Genomic DNA, 7,704 nt, shown 5'->3' with positions numbered 1-7,704 from the left:
GGTACTGAGCCATATATTGAGGTAGCGGCCTTATTGCCGGGGACAGATATACATTTGCCCCTACTAATAACCCACTTTCCAACATCCAGACCATGCATTCTTAAACAATACTGTCTACAAGTATCGATGACGTTACTCCTACACCCTGTAGTTTTAGGTAACATTTCCTATACACAGATTTACACATCTATGATTGACTGCCTCTGTGTAGTGTGTGTGATGTAAAGTGCTGACACCCTGCACTGATATGAGTGGCGCTATATAACTGATTAAATGCATCTGAGAGAGTGGTTATGGAGACTTGAGCGGCACTATTAAAGGGTGGTAGTGACGGAATCCCTGGCAAAGCTGGGTTGTTGAATACCAAAGGCTGTGATTTCAGCTCCTGCCTCCTTCATCTACCAACTTACTCTCCCTCCACATTATCTCACTATTGCAGATTCTTTCTCATCTTTGCTTTCTACCTTTTCTCTGTTTTCCACATTTCCCTTCCTCCTTCTGCCCACACCCCTTGCTGCCTTTCTCTCGTTTGTTCGGTTTTACAGTCTGATGGTTTAAAAAATGTACCGGTCTCTAAAAAAGAATGCAGTTGAGCCTCACCTGCAGGCACCAGCCTAAATTAAGCATCATTGGCTTGCAGCCCACACAGGAAATGCCAGAGTGGCTAGTCTAGCCCTTTCTGCATTGTATATTCTGCCTGAAGAGCAGATACACCCTTTTCTCTCCTTTCTGCAAGACACAAGAATCGCAGCCTTCTCCCTTCCTCATGATGTCGCACAGAAACATTACGTATGACCAAAAATAAGGGCCACATGGTCAACTTCATCTCAAAGTCCCTACCCCCTTTCTACCCAAAACAGTCTCCCAAGTTAACTGTTCATACTCAGCCCAACTGACTCTGGCGTAAATCAGATCCATTTTTATGTATCTTTTCCAATCCCTGATACTTCTGCTGGGGTACTTACATTACTATTTCCATCAGAGTTAATGCTGATTCAAAGCATCACCAGCTACCAGTATCTTGTCTGTAATTGTTAGAGGGTTCCACTACTAAAGAATGCTTGCTAACTGCACTGTGTACAGCTTCTGCTATTTCTCATTTATGCCTTTCACCACGTACCCTCCCACGGTATGTAAGTATATAGAGCCTCCACAGGCGGACTTGTTGCTTGAACCCTGTGTCATCATATTCACATTCAGCCATGGCGTGTGCAGGTAAGAGCGATGGGGCCGGGTTGGGGGGAATTTGACCGACGTCCACAAGGGGAAATTAAATAAATAATTAATTTTCCCTTGTCGTCCTCTTTCGAAATCTCCCCCACCTACCCGGCCCATCTGGTCTTACCTGTTTGGGCAGCGGCTGTTCGCATTAACTGTATTTGTAAAGTATACACATAGTTGAAAGGCAATGGAGTGCTTTACATGGTCGAAGGCGGGGATCCAACCAGAAAGTGTTTCTGGGTGGGAGGTCTTGGGTTCTGCGAGGGGAGGTGGACTCTTTACTGTGTTGTGATAAAGTGTAAAGATATGCATCTTCAGCTCCTTCCTAACTTGGAGCATACTTGGGGTGGTCCTAATGGACACAGGGATGTAATTACATATCCTGAGTGTGTGAATGGGGTAGGCCTGTTTCCTCGTAGTTTTATTGGTTCTTGAATATCTGTGTCCCCCTGAATGAAGGTGTCTGAATAGGTCCCTGACTAGCCCGTTGATATTTTTGCATTGTTTGTTAGATATGACCTGCATGACTGGGCCTACAACTGTAGATGAGGCCTCACTAGTGAAGTGTACAGAACATACAACTGTCTGCTGAGTTTGCACCCCGATATTCAATCCAGATTGCATTCTTTGAGAGCCATCATCCCTCTGTTATCCTGGACCCAGATTCATACCTAGAGCTATTACGCTCCTAGCTGTCAATTGACCGCATGTCAAATGTAGGCCCTTCGGGCCATTCTGGATTTTTGTCCCACTGTACTTTGCATGCCTGGATTTCAAAGTCCATGCCTATAGTAGAAAATGTAAAACTACAAGTACCAGTATGCAAAGGGCTGCTGTCTAAAGAACCACGACTGACTAATGACCTCAGAGTTTTAAAATTTAAAGTTACCCTGCTGAAAATGTGGTAAATTCTAATTACCCATGCTTAATTTATGCGGTAAAGTTCAATAAGAATAACTCAGAATAAATAAGAGGCAAAATCCGTGATATTTGAGGTTTTCAAAAGGGGTTTTATTCCTTAAAAAGGAATTGGGTATTTGGCTCGAGCCAAGGTGGCATACCATTCCGTCACCACATAGGTTCGGGAAGGGACTGACAGACAATACTTTATTGACAATCATTCATATATATAGTCAATGCATTACAGTAAAGGCATATGCAGAAGGCGTAACAGCTGAGAAGAGAGATAAGAATGCTCATACGTAACAGAAAAGGCGTTACAATAGGCGTGCATGAAGGCGTGTACTAGAAACGTCATTTAACATGATGTCACAAGTAGGTGGATCCATAAGAGAATCCTGCAGTGTCAGCAGAAATACATGGCAGAGATGCGCGCGCAGCAGCATGACGTGTGATTGACGTGTAACTGGAGGGTGAAGGGGACTTGACATTTAGCCCTACAAGTGGAGACAGAAGTCTGGGATGTCAGATCAACCTAATCCCAAATCGTATCTAATATCTCGTGTTTAAGGAACTGTTTTATCTGGATAGAAAGGTCTCTCGGACAGAGGCTATTCTATACTGGCTGTGAGTGCGTGTATAAGCGTCTACGTGTCTGCATGGGATGCGAGGGGGCATGGGCCTACCATGGCAACAGGAGCTATGAATTACTTGCACGGAGATAGTAAGGCCGGGCCCTTTGCTCTGCAGCTGGGAGGATGTTTACTTGAACTACGAGACAGGAATGTATTTTCGAGGAGCGCAGCAGATAATTCGAAGGCTGCTTACAGTCTTGGCAGGCAACAGGCTGAGCCAAACGCCGTTAGCCGCGCAGGGAGTAAGGCAGAGGTCACAGATACAGATGCAGGCCCAGGCTGAGGCATTCAGAGGCAGAAGACAGGAAAAGGCTCGATGGCAGAATTTAGGGCCTGCTTCGCCAGAGCTGAAAAACGTGTAAAGTACACCACACAAAGACGTTGGCAAGGCATACTTAGGAACAGAATATCCGACCCATTCATGGTGGATCTGAAAGAGGACATGTTAACGTTGGACGCAAATGTATTTGCGTCTTCATAGCTGGAAGTAGAGGGAACATACATGTACTTGTAGTGTGTACACGGAGTCGTTGGGGTCTAAGATAGGGGACACAATTGACCATAAAATTTATATTTCCTCATTCCCTCCTTGTCCCCTACGGACCCTTCATGATATATCGATTCTCATGAATCGATCAATCTGTTCACGTAACATCATTTGCTCTTCTTTCTTCCTTTCGCGTTTTGAATGGGAACTTGAATGTGGAATACATGATGTGGCGCACAGGCCGCAAATCGCTGGCCCACATTGTAGACATAGGCAGCAACTGAATACTATGAGAAGGGCAATGCCTAGGAAGGATAGGATCTTCCATCCCCAGGCGGTCAACGTTGTCCAGAACCAACCGGACCAAGTCCAGGTGCCTGGATTCTGGTGTATCAAACTGGCAATCTTATGAAGACGTGTTATGGCTTTATATACTGTTGGCGCGTTTTCTGGAATGAAAACACAGCAGCTCGACCCGATGACCTTACAGGCTCCACCCCTATCTGCTAGGATGACGTCAATGACAAGACGATTTTGAAGAACAACAACCCGCATCGCAGACTGCTCCTCTGTTAATTTGCCTAGGGCGGAAGTAGTTTCATTCACTACTGCTTCGAGGGTTCTAGTTAATTTGCGTATCAGTTTACTATTAAAGACAGCACCTAAGTAGGGAAAGAAACCTTTATTGAAGTCTGTGTATTGCTCCCATGCCGTTTCAGTGTAATCGACAATCGGGAGATCTCTTCGGAGTCTATTGTTTACTAGATTGGTATTTCTGTGATAATCAGGAGGAGCTAGGAAAACAGGTGGCAAAAGGAATGCAATGTAACAGGTACCATCCCAATCTGGAGGTAAGCGTATGTATGCGGTGTGGCCGCAAACAAAGTAGGAATGACGTGTAGCTCTGAATGTAGACTTGCCTTGATCACTGAATTCGACCACAGTTGTACATTTACTATGACCTAAGTGTACTGAACCATTCTTTCGGACACATAATTCACCTGTGACTGGTAACACTGACATAGCAGGCAATACTGGCGCAGCTTCGGATTCAACCGTCAAAATCATGAGGTTAATTGTATAATTACCTAATCCATATACTTCATTTTCTAGATCAGTTCCTGTCCTGATGGGAAGTCCCTTCTTGTCAGGGTAACAGGCTTTAAGCAGGACTAAGTTCAGGTTTCCCCAAACCCAATTTCCTTCATATACAGCAATATCAGAATCTAAGGAATTAATCAATCTAAACCATGCACCACATGAGCCATTGTGAGTGAACGGGTACGGAAAGAGGGGCAGAACTCCCTTGTATTTCTGGTAGGGAGGGAGTCGGCCACATATCCAACAATTTGTAGCGTTATTAGTCTGATGGGAGTGATGTAACATACTAATGAATGTGTTGTTGCGCAGCGCAAGTCTGTAAGACAGTTCATGTGGAGGTAATTCACTAAAAGAATGTTCGGCAGTGACGTTGTAAGCAGATTGTGCACGCTTGAAAATAGGGTAGTAGATATGCAGTAATATACTAACAGCAATAATCAGAAGACTTAGGAAGAACATAATCAATAATGTCACTATACAGTGACTACGAAGTGATTTACAATATGCACGTTTCTTGAGTTGTCTCTGTCTATTTCTCTCTCTATCTCGGTCTAGGGGATACATGTCAGAAACTAATTTAACCGATTCACCTAGGGGAGGATTTAAACAATTAAACTGTCTGACTTGCTAGACCGTAATTTCAGTCTGTATTCTTCAGAGGCGGTTTTCTCAACCAAGGGGAGTTTTGAATCAGTCTGTGTAGGAGGGCAGGGCTTAGAGTCCAAGTCCGAAGGGAGTCCGTGAAACTTCTTTACGTGGCTCGAGTGCAGCCACCCTTTTCTGCCCTCAACTTTAATGGCGGTCCTCGTCGTCAGAAGAACCAATTTCGGGGTTTGCCAGCGGGGCTCCAGTGGACTTCTCCGGTCGAAGTTACGAACGAAGACAAAATCGCCAGGGACCACTTCATGGGGCTTCACCTCGGTGTTGTCGGGAAAAGCTGCAGCTACCTGTGAACGACAAGATTGTAGTGCAGACATCAAGGAGGCAAGGTAATCTGTCAGCATAATACAGTCAACATCTGTGATTTTGCGAGGTATAGGCGTCCCCCACATATTTGGTGGCCTACCAAAGACCACTTCATACGGGGATAGCCCGGTTCGAGAATGCGCCACCATCCTCATATAGAAAAGGGCAACTGGCAAAGCGACTATCCAGTCAACGCCTTTCTCTCTACAGATTTTTGAAAGTTGGATTTTTAGAGTCTGATTATGGCGCTCCACGAGACCTGCTGCCTCGGGATGCCGGACACAGTGGAATTTCCACTGATAGCCTAGCAGGAGTGTAATATGTTTCACAAGCTCGGATGAGAATGGCTGACCGTTATCTGAGTACACGATACGGGGCAAACCATACCGTGGGAAGAATTCACGAACCAGCTGCTTGGCAGTGGTCGGGGCAGTGTAATCCGGGACTGGATATGCTTCTGTCCATCAGGAAAGTGCACATACGACTACGAGGACATACTTGAAACCTCGACAACGTTCCATCTGGATATAATCCATCTGGAGGACTTCAAAAGGGTGATCGGGAGGCTGAAATCCACCTTGCTCTACGGGAATGCTTTTACCTGGATTAAACTGACAACAAATCATGCAAGTACGCACTTTTTGTTTGGCTGCTGCTCGTAAGTTTTTATTGGACCATATGTGTTGAATACTGTCTAGCATGGCTTTTTCTCCTAGGTGGGCTGGACTATGTATCGTGTTAATGATGACCTGAACCATAAAGTCGGGGAGAAACCATGTAGATTTTCCCTTCGTCATCCATCCCTGATCTGTTTGGATCCCTCCTAGTTCAGTCCACTTCTTGATTTCGTCTGGTGAGGCATGTGTCTGTATGTCAATTACATCATGTGCGCGATCCCTGACTGTCATGCAGTGTGTCGGTGTCCGTACTATTGTCTTTGTCAAGTCAGTTGCATGAGTTCGATTTTGAACAGTTTGCTTAGCTGTTCGGTCTGCCAGGTCGTTACCCTGGGAGATCGTATCGGTGACTTTTGTATGTGCCTTACATTTCATGATAGAGATTGCAGTAGGCAGATGTATTGCATCTAACAGAGCTTGAATGAGGGGACCGTGTTGAATGTTGGCACCGTGAGAAGTTAAGTAACCTCTCTCTCGCCAGAGGACTCCAAAGTCGTGAACGACTCCGAATGCATAACGTGAATCAGTGTATATGTTAACTTTCTTATTCTTGGCTTGAATACATGCTTGTGTCAGAGCGATGAGCTCTGCTGCTTGTGCTGACAGTATATAGAAAACAATGGTCCCAACCAAATGATTTCTTGCAAAGAACAAAATCTGTATTAAGTAAATTGTTTAAATGAGCTTCTTCAAATGATAACGCTCTATTGAATCAATCAATTTTAGCAAAAAAGCAATTTTCAACACATTAATTATTGTCGAAAAACCTGACACAAACCAAGGTATTATTCGAAACAGTTCGGAGTTTAATGTTTCACTCCATTAAAACTCAATAATTGAATATATATACATTTTTACATTTATATACAATTCAGACTAACGGTAAAAAGAGGAGCAGTCAGCTTCTAAAAGAGGTGCAGAAAAAAGAAAGAAATAGTGATTGTGATGAGAAGGGTGCAAGCCTCAAAAGAAAAATAGTGACAAGTGAAAATAGAAATTCGGATTTGTTTATGCTGTACTCAGAATCCAGCTAGTTATTTTCTGAATAGGCCACAGATAGTTGTTATTATCTCCACTCATTTATACAGTCACAAGTGACATGTATAATGGTTTCCAGCGTGGTCCTATTTGTATAGCTTAGAAAGGCGTCGACGTTTCGACCCGTCTTTTGGTGCGTGGGCAAGTTGGAGCCTCGACCTGCGGGTCTTCCTCAGGACGGATGTTGCACATGCGTTTTTACCGTAGACTTCACACAACAGTATCCTAAGTTAAAATTCATAAAAAGATTGGTGGTCAGGATTTTTGGTAGCGTATATGGATTTTAACTTTCCATAACGGATCTATTTCTTACCCACTGGTTATTTATGGGCTGCCTCCATCATCCTATTCCGGATATGGACGAATTGATGTAATTCAATCGTAGAGACCCACCTGTAATTAATAAAGCATGGGTGGTCTATTACTGAATTTGCATGTGAATCGACTTATGGTAACATATTTACCTAATTTACCTAATGCTGCCTAATGTAAAACTAGGGGTGCTTACCCTGAACTGGGTGAGACGGCGTCTATGTTGATTATCCAGACCTCGATAGTTAAAATTCAAGCAGAACGTCCCTGGACACTGCATAGGAGACAGCAAAATGAGGGGTATATTGAGTTTCTGAATTCCCCACTACAACCGTGTGGACACTATATGTTAGTGCAAAGGTGCATA

The sequence above is a fragment of the Lissotriton vulgaris genome, chromosome 3_1, assembly GCF_964263255.1.
Source record: "Lissotriton vulgaris chromosome 3_1, aLisVul1.2, whole genome shotgun sequence".
NCBI classification, from domain to species: Eukaryota; Metazoa; Chordata; class Amphibia; order Caudata; family Salamandridae; genus Lissotriton; species Lissotriton vulgaris.
Note: the sequence above shows the minus strand (reverse complement) of the source record.